Below are 19,124 nucleotides of genomic sequence, written 5' to 3'. Positions count from 1 at the left end.
GGCCCCTTCACGGCCCCTGTGCATTTAACGCCATCATTTCCACACGGCGAGCTGCGGAGTCAATAAGCACTCCTAGCCGTGGCAAGGAGCTCGGTGTCAGGCCTGTGTGAAGGCGGCTGGGTAGCATACTTAGCTGCCAACTGGCTCAGAGGCCTTGGGGCTTCCATCATCTAAGTTACTTAAGGTCGGTGTCCGGCAAGGCGCCGTTCCATGCTAGCCGAGCTGGGCAGTAGGGCAAAACGTCATCAAAATGGTCTACAGCACCCGGTGTTCCCAGGAGGTCTCCCATCCAAGTACTGTCTGAGCCCAGCCCTGCTTTGCTTCCGAGATCAGACGAGATCAGGTGTATCCAAGGTGGTATGGCCAGTAGACGCTGCTTGATCCATCGCCCGGCCAGCCTTTCTCAGGATCGCTTGGTGGCGAGCAATCTGGCCGTGACGGGGCGGGCTCCGAAGGGTCCATGCAAAGGCTGTGCCATCCCAACAGGTGTGGTTTGTTTAGCAGTGATTCACCCGCCGCATCAGGTGTCTTCAAAAATGTCTCGGCGCAGGGTCTCCTGCAGGCTAAACCCTTCATCGCGGTAATGTGACAGAAAGAGCAAGCTGGACCCGTAACTTGGGGGCGGAGCGAGTCGTCCGGGGGTGAATGAAGGAAGAGGGTGAGATGGTTGCCAGTGACTTTGAGCTGCTCTTCAGGGGGGAGGGACGTGTTGCCTGCAAAGGTCTTCTGCTTGGGGTTACCGGTGGTTGCCTCCAGCCACCCAGGAGACGCTGGTCCTGGTGAAAAGGAGCCTAGTATTAAAAGTAAATAAGCAACAATGCTGGAGGCCCACGGTGATCAGAAGGATGCTGGTATTTTGCAGAGACGAAATAGCGCAAGAGAGAAAGCAAATGAAAAAAAGAAAAGAAAAGAAAATGAATGTGTGCACTTGTGAAAGGGAATGAAAAAAGGCATAGAAGAGAGTGCCCCCTGCTGGTGGAAGGAAGGAAAAAGCAAAAGCCTACAGCACCTGGTATTCCCAGGTGGTCTCCCACCCAAGTACTAACCAGGTCCAACCCTGCTTAGCTTCCAAGATCAGACAAGATTGGGTGTGTTCAGGGTGGTTTGGCCATAGGCACAGACAAGCCTCTCACTTGCTGCTTTTCAACTTTGAAGGCTGGCTGCCGGATGCCCTTTCCAGTGCTCAGCAAGACCAGGTCCTTTTGTGCTTTCCCTTCTCTTCAATTTTTTTGCTGGCTTCCTTAAAAGGTCTTGTAGACAGAATGCCCCACTCAGAGCCACTGAGCTCACTGATCGGCTGCAGCGCTGTCGACGGAACGTCAGCTTCACGGACAATGCCACAGGCCGGGAGCAGAGGCGAGGCTCACCGGTAGACCAGGGTAGGGTGAGTAGAGCGCGGTTAGTTGCTTTCTAATAGCCTTCAGCCGGGGATTAACTTTTAATGAAAGGGAACAATCCCTTTGACTGTCTGCAGCGTGCCACACCTAGGAAGCGCACTCTCACACACAAGCCAGCATGCACACGTGCTCGCACGTGACAACACCCCCTATCTGCCCCTACAACCTCTCCGTCACCATGCGTCAGACTCTCCTGCCTGTTTTATGATTTCAGGGCCCTAGCAGGAATCACCCCCCCTCCCCAATTTTTTCCGCAACTTCTTTGCCTACCTTGCACTGAGGTTAGCTCTTTGTCAGCCGTCTGGCTTGGTTGCACAAGCTTCTTTGCAGAGAAACATGTTACTTCTGCTGGTCCTCGCTAGGCGGCTGGCATCCAAAACCTTCCCTGGGCACCTGCTGAAAGCCTGGCCCTTCACGGCCACGGGTGCATTTAACGCCATCATTTCCCCACGGCGAGCTGCGGAGTCAATAAGCACTCTTAGCCGTGGCAAGGAGCTCGGTGTCAGGCCTGCGTGAAGGGCGGCGGGGTAGCGTACTAAGCTGCCAACTGGCTCAGAGGCCTTGGGGCTTCCATCATCTAAGTTACTTAAGGTCGGTGTCCGGCAAGGCGAAATTCCATGCTAGCCGAGCTGGGCAGTAGGGCAAAACGTCATCAAAATGGTCTACAGCACCCGGTGTTCCCAGGAGGTCTCCCATGCAAGTACTGTCCAAGCCCAGCTATGCTTTGCTTCCGAGGTCAGACGAGATCAAGCATATTCAAAGTGGTATGGCCAGTAGACACTGCTTGATCCATCGCCCGGCCAGCCTTTCTCAGGATCGCTTGGTGGCGAGCAATCTGGCCGTGACGGGGCGGGCTCCAAAGGGTCCATGCAAAGTCTGTGCCATCCCTACAGGTGTGGTTTGTTTAGCAGTGATTCACCCGCCGCATCAGGTGTCTTCAAAAATGTCTCGGCGCAGGGTCTCCTGCAGGCTAAACCCTTCATTGCGGTAATGTGACAGAAAGAGCAAGCTGGACCCGTAACTTGGGGGTGGAGCGAGACGTCCAGGGGTGAATGAAGGAAGAGGGTGAGATAGTTGCCAGTGACTTTGAGCTGCTCTTCAGGGGGAGGGTCGTGTTGCCTGCAAAAGTCTTCTGCTTGGGGTTACCGGTTGTTGCCTCCAGCCACCCGGGAGACGCTGGTCCTGGTGAAAAGGAGCCTAGTATTAAAACTAAATAAGCAACAATGCTGGAGGCCCACGGTGATCAGAAGGATGCTGGTATTTTGCAGAGATGAAATAGCGCAAGAGAGAAATCAAATGAAAAAAAGAAAAGAGAATGAATGTGTGCACTTGTGAAAGGGAATGGAAAAAAGGCATAGAAGAGAGTGCCCCCTGCTGGTGGAAGGAAGGAAAAAGCAAAAGCCTACAGCACCTGGCATTCCCAGGCGGTCTCTGTTAAATGGTTAATTATGGAAATTCATTTGGAATGTTAATCGATAATCATTTTTCTGAGTTCTATGCCTCAGCCATTGTGTCTAGTTGACATGCGCTATTTGTGTGTGTATTTTTGGTTCACTACCATATGTAGAACAGGTGTCCATACGACTGGCTATAAAAGCCCATGGTACAGAAAGGGGGGGCTCTCTTGCTCTGCCCACCCCACAGGACACAGAATCTTCATGCTGAGAAGCAGATGACATGTAGGCCTGGACACATGCTGGACAAAGACATGATTTACCAGCCAGGATCCAAGGAAAGATGGGTGAATCTCAACAATTAAGGTAATTATGGACAAATGGACAATTACTTTATAACTAATTATTGTATGTACCTGCTGCAATCTGATTCTTTTTAATGGACAATCCAAGAATAAAGAGATACATTTTTTATAAGAATATCGTGATATTGATACTTTGAGAAGTCCTCAGTAGAAAAAAATAATACAGGAAGAGTATTATTTTACAATGGTGAGCCAGCCAGTCCTGTTTTTTTGTTTTTTAAATTAAGTAAGTGAATTTCTTCCGTGAACAAGGAGGGAGTCCTGACGAGCTGAACAGCTGTTGTTCACGTGTCAGTAAATTCACTAGTTTGTCACGGGAAGCAGAAAGGACCTACAGACTGAGGAAAGACAGGAAGCAGAGGTACTAACAAGGAACAGAATCACACAGGAAAAGAATCAGACGAACTGAAGACAGGACGTGCTGATAAAGAGAAGCCAAGGAATCTTAAGGTAAGCAAGATATGGATATAATTTCTTCTTTTGCTAAACAAAGGAATATTAATTTCAAAGTTAATGTAGTAGATGACATAGAAGTTTTGTGGCTCAGTTTATACAAAGAATGTGAATTGCAGAATTTACAGTTAACTTCTAAATTGGTAAATAGAGACAAACAGAAATTGAGAAATATTCTACATTTGGTAGATTTTTTTCATAGTCTTGTGTTAGAGATTTCTAAGCAGGAAAATAGTGTAGAAGTGTCAGACGGTGATACTGATTCTGACTGTAATGTGGAAAATGAACAAGAAGTAAGACACGTGTCTGTAACTGAAGGTGACCTTGGGTCTGACCAAGAGACGGACATACAGAAACCTGACATGGGAGGAGACATGACTGACATACGAGAAACCGATATACTAGGTGATGTGGGAGGAGACGTGAGTGACGTAGGAGGAACGGACGTACAAGAGCCACTAAAAATATTAGAGAATTCTGGAATTACCCAGGCTCAACTCCAAACTAAATGAAGAAAAATTTGCTGAAATTATACAAAAATCATGCCAAAATATGATGTCAAAATCCATGCCTGTAGAAATTCAGAGACATTTGAGAGCTTCTCTGATAAGTTTGATTTATCCAATGAGGAGAGGAATCAATTATTTAAAATATGGATTCCTGTGACATTGTCCAGACGTTTACATTTAATGCCCTGTGAAAATGACTCTCCTAATGGATGGGAAAATGATTCAGACAGATTAAGATATTTGATTTATTGTGTCACAAAGGATTTTCCCAACATAGAAGATCTGCAGAAACTAAGGATTGGTAGGAAGGAATGTACATATACATTCATGTCCATATTTGAACGGTTGTACAAAGCTCTCATCAAAAATGGAAAAGTACAACATATGATAACAACTTTTGTACAAAAATTCAAATTCCTAAATTCAGTTTCCCAAGTTATGGCATCACAAAAAAATTCATTATTTGAATGTGCGCAGATGCTGGATTTTGTTAGAAAACATGAGAATCGTGAAAATAAATCAAGCTAAATTTATAAAACCAGGAAAGGTAAAATCTTACCAAAAGCCAATATCAAACTCTCCTAGACTGAGTCATCCCCATAGTGAACTCTATCAAATACGCAGAAGATTTCATATATGTTATAAGCCATATCAGCCAGTGCAAAGATCCATCTCTCCACAGAATGAGTTAATTCTCAGTCAGAACTGTGATTCTCTAAAAAGGAAAATGGCTGAAACTGATGGACAGAGACAGGTGAGACGACCAACTCACAGTGACGTCATGGAATGTGGACAGAAGAACAGGCAGTTCTCTGAGGTTTTGAAGGATAGAAAACTGTTTTTCCTAAATAGGGCGTTCCTGGAGATATTTGAGAGAGACAGAAGATTTGGTTTAGGGAGTGGCTAAGGAAAAACTGTAATTATAATGTTGTATCAAAATGTAATACAATGTCTCAATATTTATTTATAATCTTATACAGTAAAATTGTAGTTACATAGTTTCTAATAGTTCATATATATATATATATATATATATATACTTGTCTAAGTAGAGATTGCGTATAATTGTATTTCTATATACGTTTATAAAATATATATATATATATTAATTAATAAATTAGAACTTCATATATATAAATTTAAGTAGCAATATTTTGAATTACATTAGAACCAACCAATATATGTATAAGATATTTAAATAATTCTGTTTCTGTATGAATTTGATATTTAATTTTATTTTCTTATATTTCCTTAGAGTTTTCATTCCAAAGCAGGATTTGATCAAAGAACTCTAAAATGGATTTATTTCTTTATTCACACAGGAAGTGAAAAAATTGCATGATTTTATGTGTATAACATTTTAAAATAATAACAATATATCTAGTTGAACTATAATATATATGTAATACTTATTAATTCTTTTGTGTTGCTAATATTTTCTGTGCATGAAGTGTTCGTGCAAATTAAAGTAGCTTTACAACATGACGTGTGACAGCTGCGGCCTTTGAACTTTGAGCTAATAGTATAGGATCCCATTCATTCTATGTTCAACTGATGTAACTTATGACCGGGCAGCCAGTGAAAAAAGAATCTAAGACAAGAGTTTTTTCAAGTGTCTGAAATTCCAGTGACTTACTCTCATATTATATAATATGTACTTGGGGAATATTCAAAGAAATATAAAGATATTCAATTGATATGGCAATGCGCATTAATAAATTGGGATACAACAATTTTGGGTTAAATATATATATATATATCTAAAACTTCATATGTGGAATGTTTGAGTTGAACAGATCTGTGAATGTCAGAGTGAAGGTGACAGATGAGTAAATCAGCAGCTGCTAAGTGTGATTGATGTGACAGAGGCCTCGTATGTTTGTATGTTTGAAAAAAAAAAAATGTTTCTTTATGTGAAGGTACAAAAATATATTTAATTCTGAGGAAATTATAATACATAATTAGGTCTTATCTACATATATATATTTCTATATTTCTTTAATAATTATTATTTCTTGATTTAACTAATAGTGGATAAGGGCAACCACACATCAAAATGGTTTACAAAGCAAATTTATATTTAGAATAATTTTCCACATGATAATATTCTTGAATAACTATAATATTATTTTTAATGGTTACCTAAATAGGTACACACCTCTCTTTAGTCAAATCTATGCTACTCATCGATATGAAATTTATGCACAATATTTCTAGAAGAATAATTATTTTTAATTTGGTTCTGATATATACATAAATTTTATAAAATAATATTTTTGGTATTAAGGGGGAAAATGTGTTTTTGATCCTGATTACATAATCACTTTTGATCAATACTTATTTTCCACACATTTTAATAAAGAAGAAATAATAATAAGTTACTATGGTATAATTAAGAAGGCTATTACATGCAAAGTTGCATAATTTAATATTTTTTGGTGGTACAAGGTTATGACAAATATGAAATCATCCAGATAATGGAGCTATAAGGGTATTTTTTATGGAGAATATAATTACTCTGCATTTGTCATTAAAATTTAAAGGCCTTATTTTTATTTTTATTCTTATTTTTACTCTTAATTTTATTTTTCATTTTTAAAATTTTATTCTTACTTTTACTTCTTATTTTTCTATTTTTTCATTTTTTAATTCTCATTTGATTTTATTTCAGTTCAATATCTCAATTGAGAAAACACATTAATATTTAATAAAGTAATGTCTAATACAAGAGTATTGCTTCATTAAATATATATTGCTAAGGAAAAAAATGTTTACATTTTCTGAGTAAACACAACAATTCATTCATTCATTTATTCATTCATTCATTCATTCATTCATACATTCATATATTTATTCATTTTGGTTCAGGAGTATACATTCTTTGATATTATTGGTTTAATAAAGATATAAAAACTTGTTTTTTCAAAATACACTGACACCTATGGGTTGGAAAAGGTAATTACACCTATGACATAAAAATGTTCTATCATATGGAGAACTTGATTGATAATGAATTATTATCTATTATTGTTTATTATTACAAACATAATTTATTTTAATATTTTGATAATAATTAGATGGATATTACTGATTGCTATGTTACGCTGTGATATTACAGGTTAGGAAAAACTGCCAGATTTGGTATCAGATTAGGGAATGAAGACTTCAATCAAGACATCGCAATTATGAATTCTATCTTAATAAAGACTTTTAATTTTTATAAATCAAAGAGATTCTCAAAAGTTACAAGAAGAAGCAACTGATATCCGGACGTCTCAGAAGGTAACAGGTGTGAATGCTGAGTGTTATAATAGACTGTGTCCATTACATACAATACAATTCACACCACTGATCACCAGGACGGCAGAGGACGATGATCCTATATGTACTGTGTTGTGTTAAAGTTTCATCACATTCCAGTGGTTTCTTATCACCTGCAACGCTTCAATGAAAGCTGGTGAACAGGTAATACCTGGCATATGTGTCCTGTATATAAAGGACTGAGTACTGGTTATGGTGCTATATCAAGCAGGAAAGTGTCAAGTTAACCCTTGCTTTACTGACCAAAGACGTCACATCTGTTCCAAAAGTGACACGAGACCAGTGCGGACACACGGAAGATTCCAAAGACGATCCAACGTAAGTCCAGGTGACACTGCACAGATATTAAAGCTACATTTCATCCATGGACTTTGTTTTCTTATCAACTGACACACATGATCTTTCTAATAAAGAGTACAGTTTATGGACTGAACAATAATGAACACAATTATGGACTGTACAATATCTACATGCTGTAATTTATTTCAAAGGAGTTTTCATCTAAAGACTGTGTTATAAAAGAACCAAGAAGAAGACGAGACGACGACCCGATGACATCAGATGATGACGATTGAACCCGCGATTGCTTCAATTTAGATATAGGGAAGTATATTTATACATATTAAATGAATATTAGTCACAGCTTACCATAACATGAATTCACATCATTATATAGCAATAATCCGATATTGATACTATTATTACTATTATTATTATTATGGAAATTTAATGATATTGCCAAGGAAGAAGGAAAGAAAAAATGATTGATGAATGTATCTTCTTTTGAGATTTTTCAGTTAAAGTCCTTTTATTCTCAAAAAAGGGGGAAATGTTAAATGGTTAAATATGGAAATTCATTTGGAATGTTAATCGATAATCATTTTTCTGAGTTCTATGCCTCAGTCATCGTGTCTAGTTGACATGCGCTATTTGTGTGTGTATTTTTGGTTCACTACCATATGTAGAACAGGTGTCCATACGACTGGCTATAAAAGCCCATGGTACAGAAATGGGGGGCTCTCTTGCTCTGCCTACCCCACAAGACACAGAATCTTCATGCTGAGAAGCAGATGACATGTAGGCCTGGACACATGCTGGACAAAGACATGATTTACCAGCCAGGATCCAAGGAAAGATGGGTGAATCTCAACAATTAAGCTAATTATGGACAAATGTACAATTACTTTCTAACTAATTATTGTATGTACCTGCTGCAATCTGATTCTTTTTAATGGACAATCCAACAATAAATAGATACATTTTTTTATAAGAATATCGTGATATTGATACTTTGAGAAGTCCTCAGTAGATAAAAATAATACAGGAAGAGTATTATTTTACAGTCTCCCATCCAAGTACTAACCAGGCCCGACCCTGCTTAGCATCCGAGATCAGATGAGATCAGGCGTGTTCATGGTGGTGTGGCCGTAGGCAGAGACAAGCATCTCACTTGCTGCTTTTCTACTTTGACGTCTGGCTGCCGGCTGCCCTTTCCAGTGCTCAGCAAGACCAGGTCCTTTTGTGCTTTCCCTTCTCTTCAATTTTTTTGCTGGCTTCCTTAAAAGATCTTGTAGACACAACGCCCCACTCAGAGCCGCTGAGCTCACTGATCGGCTGCAGCGCTCTCGACGGAACGTCAGCTTCACGGCCAATGCCACAGGCCGGGAGCAGAGGCGAGACTCACCGGTAGACCCGGGTAGGGTGAGTAGAGCGCGGTTAGTTGCTTTCCAATAGCCTGCAGCCGGGGATTAACTTTTAATGAAAGGGAACAATCCCTTTGACTGTCTGCAACGCGACACACCTAGGAAGTGCACTCTCACACACAAGCCAGCATGCACACGTGCTCGCACGTGACAACACCCCCTATCTGCCCCTACAACCTCTCCGTCACCATGCGTCAGACTCTCCTGCCTGTTTTATGATTTCAGGGCCCTAGCAGGAATCACCCCCCCCCTCCACAAATCCTTCCGCACCTTCCTTGCCTTCCTTGCACTGAGGTTAGCTCTTTGTCAGCCATCTGGCTTGGTTACACAAGCTTCTTTGCAGAGAAACATGTTACTTCTGCTGGCCCTCGCTAGGCGGCCGGCATCCAAAACCTTCCCTGGGCACCTGCTGAAAGCCTGGCCCCTTCACGGCCCCGGGTGCTTTTAACGCCATCATTACCACACGGTGAGCTGCGGAGTCAATAAGCACTCCTAGCCGTGGCAAGGAGCTCGGTGTCAGGCCTGCGTGAAGGCGGCGGGGTAGCGTACTTAGCTGCCAACTGGCTCAGAGGCCTTGGGGCTTCCATCATCTAAGTTACTTAAGGTCGGTATCCGGCAAGGCGCCGTTCCATGCTAGCCGAGCTGGGCAGTAGGGCAAAACGTCATCAAAATGGTCTACAGCACCCGGTGTACCCAGGAGGTCTCCCATCCAAGTACTGTCTGAGCCCAGCCCTGCTTTGCTTCCGAGATCAGACGAGATCGGGCGAATCCAAGGTGGTATGGCCAGTAGACGCTGCTCGATCCATCGCCCGGCCAGCCTTTCTCAGGATCGCTTGGTGGCGAGCAATCTGGCCGTGATGGGGCGGGCTCCGAAGGGTCCATGCAAAGGCTGTGCCGTCCCTACAGGTGTGGTTTGTTTAGCAGTGATTCACCCGCCGCATCAGGTGTCTTCAAAAATGGCTCGGCGCAGGGTCTCCTGCAGGCTAAACCCTTCATCGCGGTAATGTGACAGAAAGAGCAAGCTGGACCCGTAACTTGGGGGCAGAGCGAGACGTCCAGGGGTGAATGAAGGAAGAGGGTGAGATGGTTGCCAGTGACTTTGAGCTGCTCTTCAGGGGGAAGGGTCGTGTTGCCTGCAAAGGTCTTCTGCTTGGGGTTACCGGTGGTTGCCTCCAGCCACGCGGGAGACGCTGGTCCTGGTGAAAAGGAGCCTAGTATTAAAAGTAAAGAAGCAACAATGCTGGAGGCCCACGGTGATCAGAAGGATGCTGGTATTTTGCAGAGATGAAATAGCGCAAGAGAGAAAGCAAATGAAAAAAAGAAAAGAGAATGAATGTGTGCACTTGTGAAAGGGAATGGAAAAAAGGCATAGAAGAGAGTACCCCCTGCTGGTGGAAGGAAAGAAAAAGCAAAATCCTACAGCACCTAGTATTCCCAGGTGGTCTCCCATCCAAGTTATAACCAGGCCCAACCCTGCTTAGATTCCAAGATTAGACAAGATCGGGCGTGTACAGAGAGGTTTGGCCGTAGGCACAGACAAGCCTCTCACTTGCTGCTTTTCTACTTTGAAGGCACAGACAAGCCTCTCACTTGCTGCTTTTCTACTTTGAAGGCTGGCTGCCGGATGCCCTTTCCAGTGTTCAGCAAGACCAGGTCCTTTTGTGCTTTCCCTTCTCTTCAATTTTTTTGCTAGCTTCCTTAAAAGGTCTTGTAGACAGAAGGCCCCACTCAGAGCCGCTGAGCTCACTGATCGGCTGCAGCGCTGTCGACGGAACGTCAGCTTCACGGCCAATGCCACAGGCCGGGAGCAGAGGCAAGACTCACCGGTAGACCCGGGTAGGGTGAGTAGACCGCGGTTAGTTGCTTTCTAATAGCCTGCAGCCGGGGATTAACTTTTAATGAAAGGGAACAATCCCTTTGACTGTCTGCAGCGCACCACACCTAGGAAGCGCACTCTCACACACAAGCCAGCATGCACACGTGCTCGCACGTGACAACACCCCCTATCTGCCCCTACAACCTCTCCGTCACCATGCCTGAGACTCTCCTGCCTGTTTTATGATTTCAGGGCCCTAGCAGGAATCACCTCCCCCCTCCCCAATTCCTTCCTTGCCTTCATAGAATCATAGAATCTGTAACGGGTCTGGGAGGCGGAACCTCTGAGCTACTATACAAGGGGGCAGCCCTTGTAAGGGAGCGGGTGGCAGTCTCTGGATGAACGGACAGGGAGATACGGCAAGTGATCAGGGCAGTCTCTGGGTAAAGGGTAGGTAAGACCTGTGATGGCAGAGCCTCCGGGTAGGCTAGCAGGCAGATGGTAGATGTGTGCTCCCAGGTGAGCAAGCGAGAGTCTCTGGAATAACAGGTGGTCACGGCACGTGACGGCGGAACCTCCGGGCTGGCAAGCAGGCAGGTAACGGAGAAGCGCTCCCAGGTGAGCGGGCAAGAGTCTCTGAAGTAGCTGATGGTCACAGCACGTGACAACGGAGCCTCCGGGCTGGCAAGCAGGCAGGTAACGGAGAAGCGCTCCCAGGTGAGCGGACAAGAGTCTGAAGTAGCTGATGGTCACAGCACGTGACAACGGAGCCTCCGGGCTGGCAAGCAGGCAGGTAACGGAGAAGCGCTCCCAGGTGAGCGGGCAAGCTGGTCCATAGACAGACTGACCGGAGTTGTAAGGCAGACCGTCGGACCTCAGGAAAGTAGGCAGGTAGCTGATGTGCGCTCCCAGGTGAGCGGGCAGGCTGGTCCTTTAGACAGACTGACAGGAGTAGTAAGGCAGACCGTCGGACCTCAGACTGGCAGACAGGTAACAAGTATTCAGGCAGGAATCAGGCAGGTAACTGGCAGGAAACTGGCAGGTAACTGGCAGGTAACTGGCAACGGGACCTGAGGGCTGAAGCACAGGTGAGACACAGGTGCAAACAACATTGCTCGGGCACCTCCATTTTGGAGGAGGTGCCTTATATATGATGAAGTCCTCCGGCCATTGGCCGGGGACTCCTTAGGGCGGCGCGCGCGGCCCCTTTAAGAGGAGGGGAGCGCGCGCGCGCGCCCTAAGCACAGGGGCCGGGAAAGAGCGCGCGCTGAGAGCAGAGCGGGAGGAGGACGCCGGGAAGGAGCGCGCGCTGACAGCAGAGCGGGGACAGGACGCCGGGCACGGAGCAGAGCGGTGAGGGGAGCAGCGTCCCTGCCTAGCAGAGGGCAGGGACGCCAGCGCTACAGTACCCCCCCTTTAGGCCCCCCCTTTTTTAGGCCAGACAGAAATTTAGCTAGGATGAGAGGGGCATGGATGTTCTCCCGGGGCTCCCACGTTCTCTCCTCAGGACCCTTTTGGTGGCAAGAATGTTCTCTACCTCAAACTCGTCCTCAGCAGAAACCGGAGCAGGAGGCGTACCTGTAGACTTGGAAAAAGAGTTAAGTACCACAGGTTTGAGGAGAGATACATGGAAGGAGTTAGGGATCCGTAAGTTGGCCGGGAGTTTCAATTTATAGGCCACCGGGTTGATCTGACTGATGACCTCCAGTGGGCCGATGAACCGAGGCCCTAACTTATAGGAAGGGATCTTGAGCCGGACATATTTGGACGAGAGCCAGACTTTATCCCCAGGACGGAATTGAGGAGGGTCCAGACGTTTTTTGTCAGCGTGTCTTTTCATACGCTCGGAAGTCTGAAGGAGTGCGGATCGGGTACTCTCCCAAATGGAGGAAAATTTGCTAACGAGAGATTCCGCAGCCGGGTTGTCCACCGAGGTGGAGACAGGAAAAGGAATCCGAGGATGCTGACCAAAGACTACAAAAAACGGGGATTTGGAGGAGGATTCGCTCTCGTGATTATTGTAAGAGAACTCGGCCCATGGTAGGAGATCCACCCAGTCAGAATGGTGGGCATTAACGAAGTGCCAGAGGTAACTGGTCAGGTTCTGATTGATCCGCTCCACTTGACCATTGGACTGTGGGTGGTAAGCGGAAGAGAAGTCCAGGGAGACGTCTAGTAGTTTACAAGTGGCTCTCCAGAAGCGTGAGGTGAACTGCACCCCACGATCCGACACGATGTGGAGGGGCAGGCCATGAAAACGGAAGATGTGACGAATAAAGTCTCTAGCTAGCTCGGGTGCAGACGGGAGGCCTGGCAGGGGAACGAAATGAGCCATCTTGGAGAAGCGGTCAGCGACCACCCAAATGACCGTACAACCGGCAGAGAGTGGGAGGTCAGTTATGAAGTCCATTGCAATATGCTGCCAGGGGGCAGCAGGTACTGGGAGCGGAAGGAGGCGACCGGCTGGCAGATGTCTCGGAACCTTGTTGCGGGCGCAGGACACACAGGCAGAAACAAAGTCTATTACATCCTTGTGCAGGGTAGGCCACCAGTAGTGCCGGGAAATAAGCTGGAGGGTCTTCTTCTGACCAGCGTGGCCAGCCAGTTTAGACGAGTGACCCCAGTGAAGGATCTTCTCCCGATCAGGTACTGATACGAACGTCTTTCCGGGAGGAAGACGATTTAGACTCACGGGAGCCACCTGCATTACTCTGGCGGGATCGATGATGTGTTTCGGATCTTCCTCGAGATCAGATACCAGAAAGGATCGAGACAAGGCGTCCGCCTTGACGTTTTTGTCAGCCGGGCGAAAATGAAGGACAAAATCAAAACGAGCAAAAAACAAGGACCACCGGGCTTGGCGCGGGTTAAGTCTCTGGGCATGCTGGAGATAAGCCAAGTTCTTGTGGTCAGTGTAAATTATTACCGGGTGAAGAGCCCCCTCAAGCAGGTAACGCCACTCCTCCAATGCCAGTTTGATGGCCAATAACTCTCGATCTCCTATGGAATAATTGCGCTCTGAGGAGGAGAAGAGTTTAGAGAAGAAGCCGCAAGTTACCATCCTCCCGGAAGAAGATTTTTGAGTAAGTACCGCTCCAGCTCCAGAGGAGGAGGCGTCCACTTCCAGGAAGAACTGCTTGTTGCCGTCCAGGCGATGCAGCACCGGGGCGGAAGAGAAGGCCTGTTTTAAGGAAAGAAAGGCTTCTTCTGCTTCGGGCGGCCACTCTTTGGGATTAGTACCCTTACGGGTGAGCGCGGAAATTGGGGTAGTCCGGGAAGAGAAGTGTGGTATGAAGAGGCGGTAGTAGTTGGCGAAGCCCAGGAACCGCTGAATGGCCTTCAGCCCCTCCGGTCGAGGCCATTTCTCGATGGCAGACAGTTTCTCTGGATCCATTCGTAGGCCGGTCTGAGAAATAATGTAGCCCAAAAACGGAAGCGAGGTCTGCTCAAAGAGGCACTTCTCGTATTTAGCGAAGAGGTGATTCTGCCTGAGCCTGAGCAGGACCTGACGAACGTCCCTCCGGTGAGTCTGGAGATCCGGAGAGAAGACCAAGATGTCGTCCAGGTACACCACTACGCAGGAGTAGAGAAGGTCCCGGAAGATGTCATTGACCAACTCTTGAAAAACGGCAGGAGCGTTACAGAGACCAAAGGGCATTACCAGGTATTCATAGTGGCCGTCCCGGGTGTTGAATGCCGTCTTCCATTCATCCCCTTGACGGATACGAACCAGGTTGTACGCCCCACGGAGGTCTAGTTTGGTGAAGATTCTAGCCCCCCTCAGACAATCAAATAATTCTGGAATGAGCGGAAGGGGGTACTTATTCTTCACCGTGATCTGGTTTAGGCCTCTATAGTCTATACAGGGACGGAGAGAGCCGTCCTTCTTTTTAACGAAAAAGAAGCCTGCTCCCGCCGGGGAGGTAGATTTCCGGATGAATCCCCTGGCCAGATTCTCCTCAATATATTCGGACATCGACCGGGTCTCAGCAGCGGATAAAGGATAAATACGCCCACGGGGAGGAGTAGTACCGGGTAACAGGTCGATGGGACAGTCGTATGGTCTATGAGGGGGTAATGTCTCTGCCTCCTTTTTATTAAAGACATCAGCATAAGACCAATAAGGAATTGGAAGTCCAGGTAGATTAGCTGGGGTAGGAGAGGGACGGACGGGATGGACGGGAACCAGGCAGGTCTTATGACAGTCTTGTCCCCAGCGAAGGACTTTTCCGGTTTGCCAGTCAAGCACGGGTGCATGTCTCTGGAGCCAAGGCAGACCTAGCAAGAGGGCGTGAGAGAGTCCAGGCAGAACATGAAAGGAGATACTCTCAGAATGCAGCATTCCCACCTGCAGAGTAATGGATTCGGTGATGAGTTGGATGGGGCGTGGTAAGAGCCCCCCATCCACGGCAGCCACAGACAAGGGTACAGCCAGAGGTTTGGTGGGGATGCGGTATTTCTCTACCAGGGACTGTGAAATAAGATTCCCGGCTGCTCCAGAGTCCAGTTGGGCTAGTTCGAAATAACGGTTCTCCCCGTAGACGATTGAAACTGACAACAGCAGGGATGGAGAGGATTTATTCTTGTCTAGGTGGACCTCTCTGAGCGAACCTAGACACAGGCGTTTCCCGACCTTTCCGGGCAGGCACGGATCTGGTGCTCCTTACTGCCACAGTAGAAGCAGGTCCCCTCGGCATGGCGTAAGTCCTGACGGGTCTTGACCATCTTGGTCTGGTCGACCTGCATAGGCTCAGGAGGGTGTACCTGGTTAGAGACAGAAGGAGTGACGGGTTTCTGAAAAGTAGGAGCTAGACGTGGTAACCTCCTCTCACGGGTGACCTCTCTGGCACGCTCCTGGAACCGTAGGTCAATCCGGGTGGCAAGAGTTATTAAGTCATCGAGAGTGGTAGGAGTGTCCCGACCGGCAAGTTCATCTTTAATACGGCCGGACAGACCCTCCCAGAAGACGGAAACCAGAGCGTCGTTATCCCAGGTCAGCTCCGAGGCAAGGGTACGGAACCGTATGGCATATTGGCCCACGGTGAGACTCCCCTGACGGAGGCGTAGCAACGATGATGCAGATGAGGTCTTCCGTCCGGGTTCGTCGAAGACTTTCCGGAAAGCCGTGAGAAAAGCAGGCAAGTTGGACACCAGGGGGTCTCCTCTCTCCCATAGAGGATTTAGCCAGGCCAGGGCCTCCCCGGTGAGATGGGACATGATGAAGGCAATTTTGGCCCGGTCGGAGTTAAACTGGTAGGACAAAAGTTCAAAATGCAGGGTGCACTGATTTAAGAAGCCCCGAGCCTGGACGGAGTCGCCTCCGAAGCGAGGAGGTGCAGAAAGCCGGGGTCCGGGGTGGGATACCATGGTATTAGTGGGCAGCGGAGCTGCCGGATTGCAAGATATGGCACTGGCGGAGGTTGTTGGTGGATCAGACAGAGTGATCAGGCGAGTATTAACATTCCGCAGGTGACCCAGGATGGACTCCTGTTGGGACCTCTGACGGGACAGTTCAAGACAGAGGTCCGAGAGCGAGGGAGCTTGGGTGCCACCGGGTTCCATGGCCCGAGCAAACTGTAACGGGTCTGGGAGGCGGAACCTCTGAGCTACTATACAAGGGGGCAGCCCTTGTAAGGGAGCGGGTGGCAGTCTCTGGATGAACGGACAGTGAGATACGGCAAGTGATCAGGGCAGTCTCTGGGTAAAGGGTAGGTACGACCTGTGATGGCAGAGCCTCCGGGTAGGCTAGCAGGCAGATGGTAGATGTGTGCTCCCAGGTGAGCAAGCGAGAGTCTCTGGAATAACAGGTGGTCACGGCACGTGACGGCGGAACCTCCGGGCTGGCAAGCAGGCAGGTAACGGAGAAGCGCTCCCAGGTGAGCGGGCAAGAGTCTCTGAAGTAGCTGATGGTCACAGCACGTGACAACGGAGCCTCCGGGCTGGCAAGCAGGCAGGTAACGGAGAAGCGCTCCCAGGTGAGCGGACAAGAGTCTGAAGTAGCTGATGGTCACAGCACGTGACAACGGAGCCTCCGGGCTGGCAAGCAGGCAGGTAACGGAGAAGCGCTCCCAGGTGAGCGGGCAAGCTGGTCCATAGACAGACTGACCGGAGTTGTAAGGCAGACCGTCGGACCTCAGGAAAGTAGGCAGGTAGCTGATGTGCGCTCCCAGGTGAGCGGGCAGGCTGGTCCTTTAGACAGACTGACAGGAGTAGTAAGGCAGACCGTCGGACCTCAGACTGGCAGACAGGTAACAAGTATTCAGGCAGGAATCAGGCAGGTAACTGGCAGGAAACTGGCAGGTAACTGGCAGGTAACTGGCAACGGGACCTGAGGGCTGAAGCACAGGTGAGACACAGGTGCAAACAACATTGCTCGGGCACCTCCATTTTGGAGGAGGTGCCTTATATATGATGAAGTCCTCCGGCCATTGGCCGGGGACTCCTTAGGGCGGCGCGCGCGGCCCCTTTAAGAGGAGGGGAGCGCGCGCGCTCGCGCCCTAAGCACAGGGGCCGGGAAGGAGCGCGCGCTGAGAGCAGAGCGGGAGGAGGACGCCGGGAAGGAGCGCGCGCTGACAGCAGAGCGGGGAGAGGATGCCGGGCACGGAGCAGAGCGGTGAGGGGAGCAGCGTCCCTGCCTAGCAGAGGGCAGGGACGCCAGCGCTACAGAATCATAGAATGGTAGAGTTTGAAGGGACCTCCTGGGTCATCTGGTCCAACCCCCTGCTCAAAGCAGGATTCACTAGATCATCTCAGACAGATGTCTGTCCAGCCTCTGTTTGAAAACGTCCATTGAAGGGGAACTCACCACCTCTCGTGGCAGCCTGTTCCACTCATTAATCACCCTAACTGTCAAAAAGTTTTTTCTAATATCTAATCTGTGTCTCCTCCCATTTAGTTTCATCCCATTGCTTCTAGTCTTTCCTTGTGCAAATGAGAATAAAGATCATCCTTCTACAATGTGACAGCCCTTGACATATTTGTAGACAGCTATTAAGTCTCCTCTCAGTCTTCTTTTTTGCAAGCTAAACATTCCCAAATCCTGCAACCGTTCCTCATAGGACATGGTTTGCAGACCAGTCACCATTCTGGTCGCTCTTCTCTGAACTTGCTCCAGTTTGTCTATGTCTTTTTTAAAATGTGGTGCCCAAAACTGTACACCTTATTCCAGATGAGGTCTGACCAAAGAGGAGTAAAGACCGATAATGACTTCACGTGATCTAGACTGTATGCTTCTGTTAATACATCCCAGAATTGTATTTGCCTTTTTTGCTGCTGCATCACACTGTTGACTCATGTTCAGTCTATGATCTATTAGTATACCTAAGTCTTTTTCACATGTACTGTTGCTTAGCTCTATTCCTCCCATTCTGTATATGCTTTTTCATTTTTATTGCCCAGATGTAGTACTTTGCATTTTTCCCTGTTAAAAACCATTCTGTTGGTTGCTGCCCACTGCTCCAGTTTATTTAGGTCTTTTTGAATCCTCTCTATCTCTTCTCTAGTATTAGCTATCCCTCCTAGCTTTGTGTCATCAGCAAATTTAATCAGTTTACCCTCAATTCCTTCATCTAAATCATTGATAAAGATGTTGAACAATACAGGTCCCAGGACGGAGCCCTGTGGTACCCCACTTGAGACATTCATCCAGCTGGATGTGAAGCCATTTACAACCACCCTTTGAGTCCGATCACTAAGCCAGTTATGAATCCACCTAACAGTTGCCTGGTCCATTGCATACTTGGTCATTTTTTCAATAAGGATGGTGTGAGATACTTTGTCAAATGCTTTGCTGAAGTCAAGATATACTATATCTACAGCATTTCTCTGATCCACCCAGTCAGTGATTCTGTCATAGAAGGAAATTAAGTTAGTCTGACATGACTTGTTAGTTACAAACCCATGCTGACTCTGGTTAATCACTTCATTCTTATCCATGTACTTACATACATGTTGTTTAATAATTTGTTCAAAGATCTTTCCTGGTATAGAAGTCAGACTCACCGGCCTATAGTTCCCTGGGTCCACCTTCTTCCCCTTTTTGAAGATAGGAACAACATTTGCTCTTCTCCAGTCTTCTGGGACTTCGCCTGTTCTTCAAGAATTTTCAAAGATTATGGAGAGTGGTTCTAAAATTTCTTCTATGATCTCCTTCAGTACTCTGGGGTG

The 19,124-nt window shown here is 46.9% G+C and overlaps 1 non-coding gene and 4 pseudogenes across 1 annotated transcript; all 5 read right to left on the bottom strand.

Annotated features, from left to right (window-relative positions):
- Nucleotides 1-252: 252 nt before the first annotated feature.
- On the bottom strand, nucleotides 253-372 carry LOC141267434 (5S ribosomal RNA; annotated as a pseudogene).
- Nucleotides 373-997: 625 nt separating this feature from the next.
- On the bottom strand, nucleotides 998-1,116 carry LOC141266168 (5S ribosomal RNA). Its single transcript, XR_012320222.1, has one exon. It is a non-coding gene; the product is annotated as a 5S ribosomal RNA (ribosomal RNA).
- A 940-nt stretch (nucleotides 1,117-2,056) lies between these two features.
- LOC141268648 (5S ribosomal RNA) lies at nucleotides 2,057-2,176 on the bottom strand (annotated as a pseudogene).
- A 7,638-nt stretch (nucleotides 2,177-9,814) lies between these two features.
- On the bottom strand, nucleotides 9,815-9,934 carry LOC141268319 (5S ribosomal RNA; annotated as a pseudogene).
- A 621-nt stretch (nucleotides 9,935-10,555) lies between these two features.
- Nucleotides 10,556-10,674, bottom strand: LOC141270277 (5S ribosomal RNA; annotated as a pseudogene).
- Nucleotides 10,675-19,124: the final 8,450 nt, after the last annotated feature.

This window comes from Phyllobates terribilis, unplaced genomic scaffold (genome assembly GCF_046119375.1).
Source record: "Phyllobates terribilis strain yellow unplaced genomic scaffold, ASM4611937v1 Scaffold_4__5_contigs__length_816908805, whole genome shotgun sequence".
Lineage (NCBI taxonomy): Eukaryota > Metazoa > Chordata > Amphibia > Anura > Dendrobatidae > Phyllobates > Phyllobates terribilis.
The sequence above is the reverse complement of the archived record's forward strand: the minus strand, read 5'-3'. Positions and strand labels throughout refer to the sequence as shown.